The sequence below is a fragment of the Salmo trutta genome, unplaced genomic scaffold, assembly GCF_901001165.1.
Source record: "Salmo trutta unplaced genomic scaffold, fSalTru1.1, whole genome shotgun sequence".
Classification (NCBI taxonomy): domain Eukaryota; kingdom Metazoa; phylum Chordata; class Actinopteri; order Salmoniformes; family Salmonidae; genus Salmo; species Salmo trutta.
The window spans coordinates 286,222-305,959 of NW_021823216.1; the positions used below are offsets into that span (position 1 = coordinate 286,222).

General features: G+C 45.3%; 2 protein-coding genes across 2 annotated transcripts in view; one reads left to right on the top strand and one right to left on the bottom strand.

Moving 5' to 3' along the window:
• Window positions 1-5,988, bottom strand: part of LOC115189718 (tetraspanin-8) — a 20,016-nt gene extending 14,028 nt beyond the window's left edge. The window contains exon 1 of the mRNA XM_029748258.1: window positions 5,975-5,988. The gene's annotated coding sequence lies outside the window, so the exon portion shown is untranslated. The remainder of the gene's footprint in view (window positions 1-5,974) is intronic.
• Window positions 1-19,738, top strand: part of LOC115189731 (leucine-rich repeat-containing G-protein coupled receptor 5) — a 653,393-nt gene that overhangs the window by 230,748 nt on the left and 402,907 nt on the right. The gene's annotated exons all lie outside the window — the stretch shown is intronic.

Here is a 19,738-nt window from a genome sequence, read left to right on the forward strand (position 1 = left end):
GACATTCACTCGAGAAAGAGAGAGAGCGAGAGAGAGCACAGAGAGCAGGGAGAGGGAGAGAGAGAGCACAGAGAGCAGGGAGAGGGAGAGAGAGAGAGGGAGAGGGAGAGAGAGCTCAGAGAGAGCACAGAGAGAGGGAGAGGGAGAGAGAGCGAGAGAGGGAGAGGGAGAGAGCTCAGAGAGAGCACAGAGAGAGAGAGAGGGAGAGAGAGAGAGCTCAGAGAGAGCACAGAGAGAAAGAGAGAGGGAGCAGGGAGAGAGAGAGCAGGGAGAGGGAGAGAGAGAGCACAGAGAGCAGGGAGAGGGAGAGAGACAGAGCACAGAGAGAGAGAGCCAGAAAGAGAAAGTGAAAGAGAGAGAGCACAGAGAGCAGGGAGAGGGAGAAAGAGGAAAAGGGGCAGGTTTCATGGCTCGGGGCGTGTGCGGATGACTGATCAGCTTAATTAAACTAATACCAAAGACTATGAACACTATCCATCCCTCTCTCTCCTTCTACTCTGTAATACCAGACTATGTAGACTGTCCCTCTCTCTCCTTCTTCTCTGTAATACCAGACTATGTAGACTGTCCCTCTCTCTCCTTCTTCTCTGTAATACCAGACTATGTAGACTGTCCCTCTCTCTCCTTCTTCTCTGTAATACCAGACTATGTAGACTGTCCCTCTCTCTCCTTCTTCTCTGTAATACCAGACTATGTAGACTGTCCCTCTCTCTCCTTCTTCTCTGTAATACCAGACTATGTAGACTGTCCCTCTCTCTCCTTCTTCTCTGTAATACCAGACTATGTAGACTGTCCCTCTCTCTCCTTCTCTGTAATACCAGACTATGTAGACTGTCCCTCTCTCTCCTTCTTCTCTGTAATACCAGACTATGTAGACTGTCCCTCTCTCTCCTTCTTCTCTGTAATACCAGACTATGTAGACTGTCCCTCTCTCTCCTTCTTCTCTGTAATACCAGACTATGTAGACTGTCCCTCTCCTTCTTCTCTGTAATACCAGACTATGTAGACTGTCCCTCTCTCTCCTTCTCTGTAATACCAGACTATGTAGACTGTCCCTCTCTCTCCTTCTTCTCTGTAATACCAGACTATGTAGACTGTCCCTCTCACTCCTTCTCTTATCCATTGGGTCTCTTCCTTGCTTTCCTATGAACTGTGTGATGCTCTCGTTCGTCCCCTTTCTCTTCTTGTCTGTGAGGGATTCATTTTTCATATCTGGTTATACTGAGAGTTCAAAATGAACCTTCATGTCAATAAATCTTGATTAGCATTGTTGAGTCCAAAGAAACCATATTGGTAGACCTGCAGCTAGCGTAGCATCAACCATAGTGGTAGACCTGCAGCTAGCATAGCATCAACCATAGTGGTAGACCTGCAGCTAGCATAGCATCAACCATAGTGGTAGACCTGCAGCTAGCATAGCATCAACCATAGTGGTAGACCTGCAGCTAGCATAGCATCAACCATAGTGGTAGAACCTGCAGCTAGCATAGCATCAACCATAGTGGTAGACCTGCAGCTAGCATAGCATCAACCATAGTGGTAGACCTGCAGCAAGCATAGCATCAACCATAGTGGTAGACCTGCAGCTAGCATAGCATCAACCATAGTGGTAGACCTGCAGCTAGCATAGCATCAACCATAGTGGTAGACCTGCAGCTAGCATAGCATCAACCATAGTGGTAGACCTGCAGCTAGCATAGCATCAACCATAGTGGTAGACCTGCAGCTAGCTTAGCATCAACCATAGTGGTAGACCTGCAGCTAGCATAGCATCAACCATAGTGGTAGACCTGCAGCTAGCATAGCATCAACCATAGTGGTAGACCTGCAGCTAGCATAGAATAACCATAATGGTAAACCTGCAGCTAGATTAGCATCAACCAAAGTGGTAGACCTGCAGCTAGCATAGAATAACCATAGTGGTAGACCTGCAGCTAGCATAGCATCAACCAGAGTGGTAGATCTACAGCTAGCATAGCATCAACCAGAGAGGTAGACCTGCAGCTAGCATAGCATCAACCATATTGGTAGATCTACAGCTAGCATAGCATCAACCATATTGGTAGACCTGCAGCTAGCATAGCATCAACCATAGTGGTAGACCTGCAGCTAGCATAGCATCAACCATAGTGGTAGACCTGCAGCTAGCATAGCATCAACCATAGTGGTAGACCTGCAGCAAGCATAGCATCAACCAGAGTGGTAGACCTGCAGCAAGCATAGCATCAACCATATTGGTAGATCTACAGCTAGCATAGCATCAACCATATTGGTAGACCTGCAGCTAGCATAGCATCAACCAGAGAGGTAGACCTGCAGCTAGCATAGCATCAACCATATTGGTAGATCTACAGCTAGCATAGCATCAACCATATTGGTAGACCTGCAGCTAGCATAGCATCAACCATAGTGGTAGACCTGCAGCAAGCATAGCATCAACCATAGTGGTAGACCTGCAGCTAGCATAGCATCAACCATATTGGTAGATCTACAGCTAGCATAGCATCAACCATATTGGTAGATCTACAGCTAGCATAGCATCAACCATATTGGTAGATCTACAGCTAGCATAGCATCAACCATAGTGGTAGATCTACAGCTAGCATAGCATCAACCAGAGTGGTAGATCTACAGCTAGCATAGCATCAACCAGAGTGGTAGATCTACAGCTAGCATAGCATCAACCATATTGGTAGATCTACAGCTAGCATAGCATCAACCATAGTGGTAGACCTGCAGCTAGCATAGCATCAACCAGAGTGGTAGATCTACAGCTAGCATAGCATCAACCAGAGTGGTAGATCTACAGCTAGCATAGCATCAACCATATTGGTAGATCTACAGCTAGCATAGCATCAACCATATTGGTAGACCTGCAGCTAGCATAGCATCAACCATAGTGGTAGATCTACAGCTAGCATAGCATCAACCATATTGGTAGACCTGCAGCTAGCATAGCATCAAGCATATTGGTAGACCTGCAGCTAGCATAGCATCAACCATAGTGGTAGATCTACAGCTAGCATAGCATCAACCAGAGTGGTAGATCTACAGCTAGCATAGCATCAACCATAGTGGTAGATCTACAGCTAGCATAGCATCAACCAGAGTGGTAGATCTACAGCTAGCATAGCATCAACCAGAGTGGTAGATCTACAGCTAGCATAGCATCAACCATAGTGGTAGATCTACAGCTAGCATAGCATCAACCAGAGTGGTAGACCTGCAGCTAGCATAGCATCAACCATAGTGGTAGACCTGCAGCTAGCATCAACCCATTCCCTTTCTCTTTGTAGATGTTTTTTCTGGTGACCATGACCGCTACATGACCAGGACCGGTGAGGGGAGGAGGTGGTCGGACAGCCCGGTCCTGGTGTACCGTCACGTGGACCAAGATGGCCAGGAGAGGACCCTGGGTCTGGAGACACCCGGGTGGCAGCGTGGTGGGGACAGAGACAGTCTCCATGCCTTGGTTAACACCCTCAATGCCCAGCACCAGGCCAGACTGGACAGCTTCAGGTAAAGACAGATGCTTGAAACCAACACAGTCCATCACATAACAAAAAATGAAAAACGGGCAGCACTCAACTGACAGACCCAGATGTAGTGAGGATGTTGATTTGAGATGCAAGACACATTCACAGAAAGGAACACAATAAAGAATTATTAAACACAATTGAACCTTAGTTTAATATTATTTTACAACCAACTCTCTTTGTTGTCTTGTATCTCATGTTATTGTATGTAATACTGCGATTCAGGTTTTACCTGCCGTAGTACACATGAAGTTAAACTAATTAGATGTTTCCATAGTACACACTGATCATACAGAATGTTTCAGCAGGGACATGGCCAGGGTGGACATGGCCAGGGTGGACAGCCTCCTCACCCAGTCCTCCCAGACCCATGCCAGGCTGGCTAAGCTGATGCCCGCTGCCCTGCTGGAGTCTCGGTTCCGCCAGGCGCCCCGTGGGCATGGAGCCGTCAGCCTGTTGGCACAGCCGGAGCAGGAGGTACGGGTGGAGAATGCTCCAGTCTCAGCACGCTATATCGTCACCGTGGTGAGTAGAGTGTAGATATATCCCACCTACACTCTGAGATGTATAGATGGGTCATTCCACCAGTGCCTTTTCAGATGTGTAACTTGGTAAAAAATAAAGAAAAACAACAACATTTGATTTCACCTAATTTTAACATTCTGTCATAAAGAGATGCTCAACTTCATAAAATCATATTTTCCCATTTCAAAAGGTTAAATAAACATGCCTGTTAAGTGTCAAATAAAGAAATAGGATTGGCCGTAACAGGATGGACCGTAACAGGATTGACCGTAACAGGATTGACCGTAACAGGGTTAACCTTAATAGGATTGGCCGTAACAGGACGGACCGTAACAGGATTGACCGTAACAGGGTTAACCTTAACAGGATTGACCGTAACAGGGTTGACCGTAACAGGATTGACCGTAACAGGATTGGCCGTAACAGGGTTGACCGTAACAGGGTTGACCTTAACAGGGTTGACCGTAACAGGGTTGACCGTAACAGGGTTGACCTTAACAGGGTTGACCGTAACAGGGTTGACCGTAACAGGATTGACCGTAACAGGATTGGCCGTAACAGGGTTGACCGTAACAGGGTTGACCTTAACAGGGTTGACCGTAACAGGGTTGACCGTAACAGGGTTGACCTTAACAGGGTTGACCGTAACATGGTTGACCGTAACAGGGTTGACCGTAACAGGGTTGACCTTAACAGGGTTGACCAGTACAGGGTTGACCGTAACAGGGTTGACCGTAACAGGGTTGACTGTAACAGGGTTACACGTAACAGGGTTGACGAATTTCATTTTAAATCAGCCATAAATCCCCCAGTGACAGGGGAAATGGGTTTAAGTGGGTTAAAATCTTCCTGAGGTACATGTCAAAATGCTGAATTTTAGCACTTTAGCAAGTCTTTATTCATATAAAAAAAATATATTGATTTATTGAATTCTCCATGTGGTCTTTAAAATGGCACTCAGACATCCATACATACCCCACAAGACAAAACTCTGGTGCACATATTGGTGCACAATTTCTTCTTAAAATATCAAAAAGGCACTCATTTCGTGGAATGACCCAGATAATGATGATGTTGGGTGACTGCGATTTTATGGATTTTCACTTTGGTATCTTGAGCCAGTGGAATCAAGAGACTTTGGTTGCAAACAATCATGAATATATGAACTACTGTGAGCCCTACACTCTGGGTGTCCGTCTGAAACGGCAGGAAATAGGATTCCATTTCAGACGCAGCTCTGAATGTATAGAAGATGATGTTGGAGGATTGCCTTCCTATGGATTTCCACTTTGAGAAGTGATTAACTATCGTAACACAGTGGATTCAGAGTCCTTGATTGTAGATAATGATGATTGATTGATCATTTAATTGATCATTTAACACATCAAGAGCTCTTGCTGAGAAATGGGTGTTGACTGTTCAGAGTGAGGGTGGAGGATGGGGGAAGAGGCCCAGGTTGAAGCCATTGGACCCCAGGGTGGGTGAGGCCTGGCTGGGGCCAGATGGCCCTGATGTCCCCCTCTCTGTGATGGATGAGAAAGACCATCTGCTATTATAACAGGCAGGCCTTCAGAAGGAGTGTGTGTGTCTGTGTGTTAGTTTGTATCTGTGTGTTAGAGTGTGTCTGTGTGTTGGAGTGTGTATGTGTATTAGAGTGTGTCTGTGTGTTGGAGTGTGTTTGTGTGTTGGAGTGTGTCTGTGTGTTAGTGTGTCTGTGTGTTAGTGTGTGTCTGTGTGTTAGGTCCCGTGTGGCTCAATTGGTAGAGCATGGTGTTTGCAACACCAGGGTTGTGGGTTCAATTCCCATGGGGGACCAGTACCTAGAAAAAAAATGTATGAAATGTATGCATTCACTACTGTAAGTTGCTCTGGATAAGAGTGTCTGCTAAATGACTTAAATGTAAAAATGTTACTGTGTGTGTGTTTGTGTGTCCCTTCACAGTCTCTGTTGTTTCATAAATGTTTTAAGGTAATCTTGCTGTTTTCTTTAGTAATTTGAGGTGAAAGGGAGTTCCATGTGATCATGGCTCTGTATAATACTGTGTGTTGCGGTGAATTTGTTTTGGACTTGGGGACTGTGAAGAGACCCCTGGTGCAATGTCTTGTGGGTGTTCGAGCTGAATGTTATTTGATGACGCAGACAATCTGGAATTTTCATTACGGTAATATTTCCCATAAAAACTAGAAGAGAAGTAGTTCATCTCTTGTCAATCCTCAACCAGGAAACACTATGCATTTTGTTGATGTTAGTTCTGTATGTGTAGTTAAGGGCAAGGCTGCTCTGTTTTGAACCAGCTGCAGGTTTACTAGATCTGTCTTTGCTGCACCTGACTCTATTACCGGACAGTAATCAAGATGGGACAAGACCAGAGCCTGAAAACACATTTTCTATAAAAGACATACCCCTCCCCATCTTCACAACAACTTTGTCAATATGACTCGACCGTAATAATTGACCATCCAGTGTCATACCTAGGAGTTAAACTTCCTCAACTTTCTCAATGGGCACACCCTTTATACACAACTCCAGTTGAGGTTTATGTCTTAGAAAAATGTTTTCAAACAAATACAATGATTTTAGTTTTAGATGTATTTAGTTTTGTTATCAATCAGCCATTCCGATACTGACTGTAACTCCTGTTTTTAACTCCTGGCTTTGAGGTGCTGACATGTGGAGTGTGGAATCATCCGTATACGTAGTCATTCTAGCTTCCTGTCAGACCAGTGGCAAATTATTTGTAAAAAATAGAGAAGAGTAACGGACCAAGACAACAGCCCTGAGGGACACCGCAAAGTAGATATCTGATGTTAGAGAAGCTTCTATTGAAGAACACTCACTGTATTCTATTGGATTAATAACTCTCCAATCATATGATGGCAGGTGATGTAAAGCCATAGCAAGTAAGTTTCTTCAATACAATTTATGATCAATAAAATCAAAGGCTGCACTGAATCTAACAATACAGCTCCTACTGTCATCTTATTATCCATGTATTTGAACCAATCATCAGTCATCTGAGTCATTGCAGTACAAGTTGAGTGACCTTCTCTATATGCATGCTGAAAGTCAGTAGTTAACTTTGTTCTCTGAACAACAACAAAAAATTATTGAATTTGGTCAAAAACAATTCTCTCCATCAGTTGACTAAGAACAGGCAGCAAACTGATTGGGTGGCTGTTAAAGCCAGAAAAGGGTGCGATATTATTTTTAGGGAGTGGAATGACTTTAGCTTCCTTCCATGCCTGAGGACACAGGTTGTGTATACCTGGTGGCTTATCATTCTTGATGGATAACAATAGTTTTCCCACCTCTCCCACACTAACACCGTACCCAAACCGTCCGCACAGGTGCGCCATCGTGCGCCATCAGTGCGCAAATTGATTGTCCCCCCCCCCCCCCACCAAACACGTTCACGACACGCAGGTTAAAATATCAAAACAAACTCCGAACCAATTATATTAATTTGGGGACAGGTCGAAAAGCATTAAACATTTATGGCAATTTAGCTAGCTAGCTTGCAGTTGCTAGCTAATTTGTCCTATTTAGCTATCTTGCTATTGCTAGCTAATTTGTCCTGGGATATAAACGTTGAGTTGTTATTTTACCTGAAATGCACAAGGTCCTCTACTCCGACAATAAATCCACAGATAAAACGGTCAACCGAATCGTTTCTAGTCATCTCTCCTCCTTCCAGGCTTTTTCTTCTTTGGACTTTATATGGCGATTGGCATCCAACTTTCATAGTTACCACCTTGACCGACCGAACTCAGTTCATCTTTCAATCACCCACGTGGGTATAACCAATGAGGAGATGGCATGTGGGTATCTGCTTCTATATACCAATCAGGAGATGGGAGAGGCAGGACTTGCACCGCGTTCAGCGTCACAAATAGAACTGACTTCTATTTTAGAGCTTGGCAACGCAGACGCTCGGTGACGCGAGTGGTGTGGTCAGCATGTAACTTGATCAAATTCAAAACAGCAATCCTTCTCTTTCATTATTAGATATATAATACAAAAATATAATGGTTCAATTCATTTGTTGGTGTGTGTTGTGTGCGTTCATGCTTGTTTGCATTCATTTGTGTGTGTGTGTGTGTGCGTGTGTGTGTACAGACAGACAGTCAGACAGCCAGGCAGGCAGGCAGGCAGGCAGGCAGGCAGGCAGGCAGGCAGGCAGGCAGGCAGGCAGGCAGGCAGGCAGACAGACAGACAGACAGACAGACAGACAGACAGACAGACAGACAGACAGACAGACAGACAGACAGGGTGATGTGATGATGTCGCCTACCTGGCTGCTAGAGGAGATGGCAGAAATGCAATGATTGAACAAACATTATTTCCCAGACTGTTATGAGCCTTCTGGGAATGATAAGCAGAAGTGTTATGAGCCTTCTGGGAATGATAAGCAGAAGTGTTATGAGCCTTCTGGCAATGATAAGCAGAAGTGTTATGAGCCTTCTGGGAATGATAAGCAGAAGTGTTATGAGCCTTCTGGGAATGATAAGCAGAAGTGTTCTGAGCCTTCTGGGAATGATAAGCAGAAGTGTTATGAGCCTTCTGGGAATGATAAGCAGAAGTGTTTTGAGCCTTCTGGGAATGATAAGCAGAAGTGTTCTGAGCCTTCTGGGAATGATAAGCAGAAGTGTTTTGAGCCTTCTGGGAATGATAAGCAGAAGTGTTTTGAGCCTTCTGGGAATGATAAGCAGAAGTGTTTTGAGCCTTCTGGGAATGATAAGCAGAAGTGTTCTGAGCCTTCTGGGAATGATAAGCAGAAGTGTTCTGAGCCTTCTGGGAATGATAAGCAGAAGTGTTTTGAGCCTTCTGGGAATGATAAGCAGAAGTGTTTTGAGCCTTCTGGGAATGATAAGCAGAAGTGTTATGAGCCTTCTGGGAATGATAAGCAGAAGTGTTATGAGCCTTCTGGGAATGATAAGCAGAAGTGTTTTGAGCCTTCTGGGAATTATAAGCAGGAGTGTTATAAGCCTTCTGGGAATGATAAGCAATAAGCAGAGGCATTGTACTGTACTGGGAGAGTTGGCTGTTGTGTGTGTGCATGTGTACCAGGTATGTGTGTGTGTGTGTGTGTGTGTGTGTGTGTGTGTGTGTGTGGTGTGTGTGTGTGTGTGTGTGTGTGTGTGTGTGTCTGTGTGTCTGTGTGTCTCTGTGTCTGTGTGTCTCTGTGTCTGTGTGTCTGTGCTCATATGTTGTAGCTATATGTGTTCTCTCCTATATATTCTGTATGTGTTCTCTCCTATAGATTCTGTATGTGTTCTCTCCTATAGATTCTGTATGTGTTCTCTCCTATAGATTCTGTATGTGTTCTCTCCTATAGATTCTGTATGTGTTCTCTCCTATATATTCTGTATGTGTTCTCTCCTATATGTTCTGTATGTGTTCTCTCCTATATATTCTGTATGTGTTCTCTCCTATAGATTCTGTATATGTTCTCTCCTATATAGTTCTGTATGTGTTCTCTCCATAGATTCTGTATGTGTTCTCCTCCTATATATTCTGTATGTGTTCTCTCCTATAGATTCTGTATGTGTTCTCCTCCTAGATAGTCTCGTATGTGTTCTCTCCTATATGTATTCGGTAAGTGTGTTCTCTCCTATTATTCTGTATGTGGTTCTAAATGTCAAATCCTATAGAATTCTGTATGTGTTCTCGTCCTATAGATTCTGTATGTGTTCTCATCCTATAGATTCTGTAATGTGTTTCCTCCGATAGATTCTGTATGTGTTCCTCTCCTATAGATTGCTGTATGTGTTTCTCATCCTATATATGTCTGTATGTGTTCTCTCATCCTATATATGTCTGTATGTGTGTTCTCTCCTATAGATTCTGTATGGTGTTCTCTCCTATAGATTCTGTATGGGTTTCTGCCTCCTATAGATTCTGTATGTTTCTCTCCTATATATTCTGTAATGTTTTCTCTCCTATATATCTGTATGTGTTCTCTCCTAGATATTCTGGTATGTCGTAGTGTTCTCTCCTATAGATTCTGTATGCTGTTCTCTCCTATAGATTTCTGTATGTGTTCTCTCCTATAGATTCTGTATGTGTTCCTCTCCTATATTCTGTATGTGTTCTCTCCTATATATTCTGTATGGGTGTTCTCTCCTATATATTCTGTATGTGTTCTCTCCTATAGATTCTGTATGTGTTCTCTCCTATATATTCTGTATGTGTTCTCTCCTATATATTCTGTGATGTGTTCTCTCCTATATATTCTGTATGTGTTCTCATCCCTATATATTCTGTATGTGTTCTCTCCTATAGATTCTGTATGTGTTCTCTCCTATAGATTCTGTATGTGTTCTCTCCTATAGATTCTGTATGTCTGAAGACCATGGTTAGTGTGGTTCTGATACATTTACCTCAACATGGGTCGTTACTTAACATTAACGATTAGATAAGTTGCTTTGACCTTCACTTTCACATTGAGATTCTCTTACAGCGCCAGCCTGAACCCGCCAGAACACCACACACACCACACACACACACACAAAACACACACACACACCACACACACACACACACAGCACACACACACACACACACACACACACACACACACACACACACACATACACACACATACACAACATACACACACACAGACACACAGACACACAGACACACACACCCCCCTCAGGAGACAACGGGCTGCTTTGTCATGTTACTTTCCACCAGTGTATTGTGTTCTAACTAGAGAGAGAGGCGTCTGCTGTCAGAACGCTACTGGAAAAACATCTTTATCTACAAGAGAACAGAGACACTGTGTCTGTGGCTCTGCTTTAGTCTCTGTCTGTCTGTCTGTCTGTCTGTCTGTCTGTCTGTCTGTCTGTCTGTCTGTCTGTCTGTCTGTCTGTCTGTCTGTCTGTCTCAGTTTTGGAGATGGACAAACCCTAGTTGTATTTGGATAAAGCTGTATTCCTCCAACACCATCCCCTGGCTAGCCATAGTCCCCTGGCTAGCCGTAGTCCCCTGGCTAGCTGTAGTCCCCTGGCTAGCCGTAGTCCCCTGGCTAGCCGTAGTCCCCTGGCTAGCCATAGTCCCCTGGCTAGCTGTAGTCCCCTGGCTAGCCATAGTCCCCTGGCTAGCTGTAGTCCCCTGGCTAGCTGTAGTCCCCTGGCTAGCCGTAGTCCCCTGGCTAGCCGTAGTCCCCTGGCTAGCCGTAGTCCCCTGGCTAGCTGTAGTCCCCTGGCTAGTCATAGTCCCCTGGCTAGCTGTAGTCCCCTGGCTAGCTGTAGTCCCCTGGCTAGCTGTAGTCCCCTGGCTAGCTGTAGTTCCCTGGCTAGTCGTAGTCCCCTGGCTAGTCATAGTCCCCTGGCTAGCTGTAGTCCCCTGGCTAGCCGTAGTCCCCTGGCTAGCTGTAGTCCCCTGGCTAGCTGTAGTCCCCTGGCTAGTCGTAGTTCCCTGGCTAGCTGTAGTCCCCTGGCTAGCCGTAGTCCCCTGGCTAGCTGTAGTCCCCTGGCTAGCCGTAGTTCCCTGGCTAGCTGTAGTCCCCTGGCTAGCTGTAGTCCCCTGGCTAGCCGTAGTCCCCTGGCTAGCCGTAGTCCCCTGGCTAGCCGTAGTCCCCTGGCTAGCCGTAGTCCCCTGGCTAGCTGTAGTCCCCTGGCTAGCTGTAGTTCCCTGGCTAGTCATAGTCCCCTGGCTAGCCGTAGCTTCCACAGACCATAATGCTAATGCACCTGCTGAAAGGTTTATGGACGACACAGAACCCTACTTCTCCACTGGAGAATTCAAAGTCTGATTCCTAAATGGCACAATATTCCTCTATAGTGCACTACAGAGCCATATGGGCCCTGTTCAAAATGAGTGCACTATGTAAGGAATAGGGTGTAATTCGGGATGCAGCCTTAAAATCAATCACTTTACAGGCTCAGTGGTCCCTTTAGCACTCTGTCTGTAGACCGACATCCAGAATCCTCTGATTTAACAACTGACCTCAAGAGAAAGGAGGAGGGAGAGAGAAGGAGGAGCAATAGAGAGAGAGAAAACAGACAGACAGACGACAGACAGACAGACAGACAGACAGACAGACAGACAGACAGACAGACAGACAGACAGACAGACAGACAGACGACAGAGTGAGAGAGATATATAGTGAGAGGGGAGGAAGACCAGAGAGAGAGAAGACAGGGATGAGACAGACTGTACAGGGATGAGACAGACTGTACAGGGATGAGACAGACTGTATAGGGATGAGACAGACTGTATAGGGATGAGACAGACTGTACAGGGATGAGACAGACTGTACAGGGATGAGACAGACTGTACATGGATTAGACAGACTGTACAGGATGAGACAGACTGTACAGGGATGAGACAGACTGTACATGGATGAGACAGACTGTAATGGATGAGACAGACTGTACATGGATGAGACAGACAGTACAGGGATGAGACAGACTGTACATGGAGAGACGAGACTGTACATGGATGAGACAGACTGTACATGGTGAGACAGACTGTATAGGATGAGACAGACTGTACAGGGATGAGACAGACTACAGGGATTGAGCAGACTGTAAAGGATGAGACAGACAGTACATTAAAACAATGAACTGACTATGAGACATACTATAGTATTGTGTATTGACACAGTAGAAGGCTCCACTGTACTCGCACACACACACACACACACACACACACACACACACACACACACACTACACACACCACACCTAATGAACATCAGTGGTGTTAGCTGTTTACTTACTGTAACATTCAGCCCAATTAGTTTACCTCGTCCAGCCCACAATGCTTTGTAAGGCCAGGAAGTAAACAAATCATCCAGACAATAGAAGCTGAACACATAGATATACCACATGCATGACAAATAGAGGAGCATTACTGAGATACACATTACCCCCGCTGAAAACAAAGTCTTGCTTCTTCACAACTCTGAAGAGAGAGGGGGAGAGAGAGGGAGACAGAGAGAGAGAGAGAGGAGAGAGCGAGAGAGAGAGGGGGAGAGAGGGGGAGACAGAGAGAGAAGGGGAGACGGAGACAGAGATGGGGGGAGACAGAGAGAGAGAGGGGGAGACAGAGAGAGAAGGGGAGACGGAGATAGAGAGAGAGGGGGAGAAAGAGCGAGAGAGGGGAGACAGAGAGAGAAGGGACGGAGACAGAGAGATAGGGGGAGAAATAGAGAGAGAGGGAGAAGAGAGAGAGGGGGGACCGAGAGAGAAGGGAGACAGAGACAAGAGAGAGGAAGAAAGAGAGAGGAGGGAGAAAGAAAGAGAGAGAAAGAGAGAGAGAGAGAGAGAAAGAGAGAGAGATAGAAGAGAGAAAGAGAGGAGAAGAGAGAGAGAGAGAGAGAAAGAGAAAAAGGGAGAAAGAGAGAGAGGGCTATAATGATAAAAATGTATGAGCGCTAAGAGGTTCTTATTGCAGCCAGTTTATCAAGGAGAAGAGCACAGCTGTCAGGAGAGAGGGGAGAGAGAGGAGAGAGGGAGAGGAAGGAGAGAGAGGAGAGAGAGAAAAGGGTAGAGATAATATTTTTTTTATATATGTATACTTTGACAATGTAAGTAATAATAAACATGCCATGTCAGTAAATTGAAGTGAATTGAATTGATTGAGAGAGAGAGAGAGAGAGAGAGAGAGAGAGAGAGAGAGAGAGAGAGAGAGAGAGAGAGAGATGAGTAAGCAAGCTGTGAGACAGAGTGAGAAGTCAGGGCCACTCTGTGTCTGGGGGGACACATATCCCCATTAAAGCAGGACTGTCTTTACCTTCTGTATGAAACCATAGCAGAGCAGCGGACAGTATCTCACTTCTGACATCTTGTTAGCTGCTCCGGCCCAAAGGTCAGAGTACTGAGATTCCATATGTGACCAGCTCTTCTCTGTAGCCCAGTTCACACACATAACAGCTACGACTGGCTACCTACCACCACCATCCCCAAGGAAATATGGGTGGCATGGCGCTAGCTAGCAGAGGCTTGGATGCTGTTTAGAGTGTTTGTACCAACGAGATCTGTGTAAAAGCAACCCAAGGCCTGGTGTTTGGCCCGAGGGGATCTCTCTACAATGGATCATGAGTATTATAAAGATTATATCATCATTTATATCATATTCTCTCTCATTTTATAAAAAATGTGATTCTCTCTCTGAGTCCCGTGTGGCTCAGTTGTAGAGTACGGTGTTTGCAACGCCAGGGTTGTGGGTTTGATTCCCATGGGGGACCAGTACAGAGAAGAAAAAAAAATGTATGAAATGTATGCATTCACTACTGTAAGTTGCTCTGGATAAGAGTGTCTGCTAAATGACTAAAATGTAAATGTTTCTCTCTCTCTCTCTCTCTCTCTCTCTCTCTCTCTCTCGCTCTCTCCTCTGGCTCTCTCTCCTCTGTCTGTCTCTTTCTCTCTCTACCCTCTCTCCTCTCTCTGTCTCTCTCTCTCCTCTGTCTCTCTCTCTCCTGTTTCACTCTGGCTCTCTCTATCCCCCTCTCTCTCCTCTGTCTGTCTCTCTCCTCTGTCTCTCTCTCTCCCCCCTCTCCTCTGTCTCTCTCTCTCCTCTGTCTCTCTGTCTCCCCCCTCTCTCCTCTGTCTATCTCCTCTCTCTCTCTCTCCTCCCCCTCTCTCTCTCTCCCCATCTCTGTCTCTCTCTCTTTCCCCTCTCCCCCCCTCTCTGTCTCTCTCTCCCCCCTCTCTCTCTCCCCCTCTCTCCCCCCCTCTCTCTCTCCCCATCTCTGTCTCTCTCTCTCCTGTTTCTCTCTCTCCCCCTCTCTCCTCTCTCTTCTATCTTCTTTCTCTCTCTATCCCCCTCTCTCCTCTGTCTCTCTCTCTCTCCTGTTTCCCTCTCTCTCTCTGTCTGTCTCTCTCCTCTGTCTCTCTCTCTCCTGTTTCTCTCTCTCCTCTGTCTGTCTCTCTCCTCTGTCTCTCTCTCTCTCTCTCCTGTTTCTCTCTCTCCCTCTCCCCCTCTCCTGTTTCTCTCTCTCTCCCCCCTCTCTTCTCTGTCTCTCTCCTCTTTCTCTCTCTATCCCCCTCTCTCTCCTCTGTCTGTCTCTCTCCTCTGTCTGTCTCTCTCCTCTGTCTTTCTCTCTCTCCTGTTTCTCTCTCTCCCCCCTCTCTCCCCTGTCTCTCTCTCCTCTGTCTCTCTCCTCTGTCTCTCTCTCTCCCCTGTCTCTCTCTCTCCTCTGTCTCTCTCTCTCTCCTCTGTCTCTCTCCTCTGTCTCTCTCTCTCCTCTGTCTCTCTCTCTTCCCCTCTCCTCTCTCTCCCTCTCCCCCCTCTCTGTCGCCACTGTATTATCTTTCCTTCTAAGGAGAAAAGCCTTACAGTTAAGCCATGTTGCTGTTTTCCAGTAACTTAGCAACAGCAGGTCTAGACAGACTATAAGATATGCTAAAATCCAGTACATGACAGCTTCTGTCCCTACTCCTGTCTCTAGTAGATAGGTGGTGAATGGTTTAACAGGAAATGAAAAAGGGCAGGCAGGCGTGTGTATAATGAAGGTAATGTCTGTGATGTGCCACAGGTCGGTGATAAGCGATGATGATGTGGTGGAGTGGATAATCATCTCCGTGGTAACTACACTGAGAGGCTGATAGGGAAACAGGTCCTCTACGACGCAAAGAGGTCCTACCGTCTGTCTGTCTGCCTGTCTCAACGCACCTCAATGGGAGCATAGTATCTGTATCTGTCTGTCTGTCTGTAATAGAGAACAGACCAGGGGTGTGATCTCTCTGCCTCCTGTTTATTACAGAGGAAATTAGGAAGTAGAGAGCCATCATATCCTTCTGATTGGTTGGCTGATAGTGGAAGCTGCCTCCTGATAGGCTCTGCCCACCTTCCAGGACCTGCAGGGCCCACTGGGTTGAGATCATCTTTACCGCCCGTCTCTCAGAGGAGAGGAGAGGACCTCCTGACTATACTAACCCTGACAGGAGAGGAGAGGACCTCCTGACTATACTAACTACCCTGACAGGAGAGGAGACCCCCTGACTATACTATACTAACCCTGACGAGAGAGAGGACCTCCTGACTATACTATACTAACCCTGACAGGAGAGGAGAGGACCTCCTGACTATACTATACTAACCCTGACAGGAGAGGAGAGGACCCCCTGACTATACTATACTAACCTGACAGGAGAGGAGAGGACCTCCTGACTATACTAACCCTGACAGGAGAGGAGAGGACCCCTGACTATACTAACCCTGACAGGAGAGGAGAGGACCTCCTGACTATACTAACCCTGACAGGAGAGGAGAGGACCTCCTGACTATACTATACTAACCCTGACAGGAGAAGGAACCTCCTGACTATACTAACCCTGACAGGAGAGGAGAGGACCTCCTGACTATACTAACCCTGACAGGAGAGGAGAGGACCTCCTGACTATACTAACCCTCACAGGAGAGGAGGACCTCCTGACTATACTAACCCTGTGGCCAGAGTAGTAACCAGTTAAATGTGGGTACGTTTTTCATTCGGCCGTGAAAATACTGCCCCCTACACCCCAACAGGTTAATAATGTTTACATATCTCACATTACTCATCTCATATGTATACTGTATCCTTCACTATCTATTCTTTACTATCTATTGTATCTTAGCCTCTCTGTCACTGCTCGTCCATATATTATATACTGCTATATTCTCATCCCATTCCTTCATTAGATTGTGTGTATTAGGTTTAGTTGTGGAATTGTTAGATATTAGGTTTGTTGTGGAATTGTTAGATATTAGGTTTGTTGTGGAATTGTTAGATATTAGGTTTAGTTGTGTATTTGTTAGATATTAGGTTTGTTGTGGAATTGTTAGATATTACCTGTTATAGATACTGTTACACTGTCGGATCTAGAAGAATTTCACTACGCTCTCAATAACATCTGCTAACCATGCGTATGTGACCAATAGAATTTGATTTGATTTGACACACACACACACACACACACACACACACAGACAGACAGACAGACAGACAGACAGACAGACAGACACAGACAGACAGACAGACAGACAGACAGACAGACAGACAGACACAGACAGACAGACAGACAGACAGACAGACAGACAGACACATTCTTTCTTTTGTATCCTAGGTCTCTGTAGCTGCTGCCAGAGAACATTATGCAGTTAGCCTCTATCCCTTTCAGCACCAAGGACAGCTGCCATTGAAGCCTGGGCTGGAAGGTGCACTAAGCAGTGGTCCTGGTACCGACTGACAGACAGAGCTTGATTCAACTAGAGAAAGTGGTAGCCACCATTTTGTAGCTACAGAAAGTAAACAGCATAGTGTGTACATTTCCGCAACAACTGAGAGCGTTGAAGTGCGAGGCTCAACTTCTCTGCTGTTTTGGTGCCCTGGCTACCACTGTGAACAGCGTGAACCTGTGCACATGCACATTTACTGTGTGAGAGAGTGGTGTTGCATCTTGCTCATCTCAATATCCTAGCCTATTTATTGATAATAGGCCCTGCTTTTACTAGTGCCAAGAAATTGCCAGATACAGCATTCCATTACGAGATACAGCTTTGGATTGCCAATAGATACCTAGTGCACGGTTCTGACTGTCTGTCTGGTGGCTGACCTGCCTATACTGATAGATGACCTAGTGCACGGTTCTGACTGTCTATCTGGTGGCTGACCTGCCTATACTGATAGATAGACCTAGTGCACGGTTCTGTCTGTCTGGTGGCTGACCTGTCTATACTGATAGATAGACCTAGTGCACGGTTCTGACTGTCTGTCTGGTGACTGACCTGTCTATACTGATAGATAGACCTAGTGCACGGTTCTGTCTGTCTGGTGGCTGACCTGTCTATACTGATAGATAGACCTAGTGCACGGTTCTGTCTGTCTGTCTGGTGGCTGACCTGCCTATACTGATAGATAGACCTAGTGCTCGGTTTCTGTCTGTCTGTCTGGTGGCTGACCTGCCTATACTGATAGATAGACCTAGTACATGGTTCTGTCTGTCTGTCTGATGACTGACCTGCCTGTACTGTGCCCCTCCCCTTCTCCGTCCTACGCTAGCTCGCTACGAAAAATATGAGTGTTTTTGTTCTCAGAAGTACAGCAACTAATCAGTCTCCTCCATTCCAAAAATCCTGAATCTTAGGAGTCGATTTCTAGCACAATACATTTTGACACTCAAATGGGAATCGACACCAAGAGTCGAGGTGCAAGGAGTCGAGGAATCATAATTTTTTTGGAGTCGATTCCCCACCACTACGCAAGCAGCAGCCCCAAAGTCCTGTATGACAATACTTTGAGAAGTTAAAGTAAAATGAGATTTTTCCTAGCCACTGTGCTTCTACATCTGCATTGCCTGCTTTTGGGGGTTTTAGGTTGGGTATCTGTGTAGCACTTTGTGACATCTGCTGATGTAAAAGGGCTTTATAAATACATTTGATGTGATTTTAAGTGAGAAGGAAATGCAGACTGAGAGGTAGAATTGAGGTACAGTAATGGTAGTACAGGTGCAGTGCTGATCCATCTGAAAGCGACCCACCGTGAGACCCAAACCGCTGCTGGCAGCAGCGCAGCTACATTGTTGATTCACATGGAATTAAAACTGTTTTTTCTTATTGTTTTAACGGGAAACCCGATAAAGAAAATGTCCGTTTAAACGTTTAAAAAACTTCTCTACAGTGTATCCAGTCTACACAGCACACAGAGCCAAAGTAAAATAGAGGACATTTTAGCATCGTATTTGTAGACTCACCTCTGCCGTCAGTAGCTCAATGAAATGAAATAAACATAGCCATTGCTTTAGCTACCATTGCATTCAATTCATCATTCATTCAATGCAAAGCCTTAGCACACTGAGGATATTTTATCATCACGTTTCTAGATTCACCTCTGCAGTCTCTGGGAGAAGCCAAGACAGGAGGCTGGTGATTTATTTAGCAGGCGTTCAGCAGGCAGACCTATCTCCTGTAGGGAGAAAGCAGGAGAGCTGAATGTCACCCGCACGGTGGTGGGGGGGGTCCTGATGGGGACAGGGCTTTGGGCTCACATGCACGGCGCAACTCAGGCATGCACGTTGCATGGCGCGCACACACACACACACAACACACACCACACACAGGTGACAGCTGTTATTATTATGAAATACTGTTATTATTCTAAAATACTGTTATTATTATGAAATACTGTTTATTATTATAAAATACTGTTATTATTATGAAATACTGTTATTATTATGAAATACTGTTATTATTATAAATACTGTTATTATTATGAATACTGTTATTATTATGAAATTCTCTTATTATTATAAATATTGTTATTATTATGAAATACTGTTATTATTATGAAATACTGCTATTATTATGAAATACTGTTATTATTATAAAATACTGTTATTATTATGAAATACTGCTATTAGAAAAGTAGTAGCCTTGTATCCATACTGCATGTGCTGTAAACAACTATAGGTTATCACTGTTACATTTGATGAGAAGGCACATTTGACGATAAGGCAGAAATGCAAGTCCAGTTTTAACAGCCTTCCACATTTCCCATTTTTAGCGCATGTTTTTTTGGTTGTGTTATCCAGTTCTGTTTTGGCATTCACACAGTCCTTTATCAATGGTGAATCACTAGAGGCAGTCTTCCTCACACAAACCATCAGCAGCAGGTCCAGAAATAGCCAGGCTTTGTATTCTGGTCCAAGACATGGAAATAGTTTCCAGAATGTTTCTCACAGGGAGG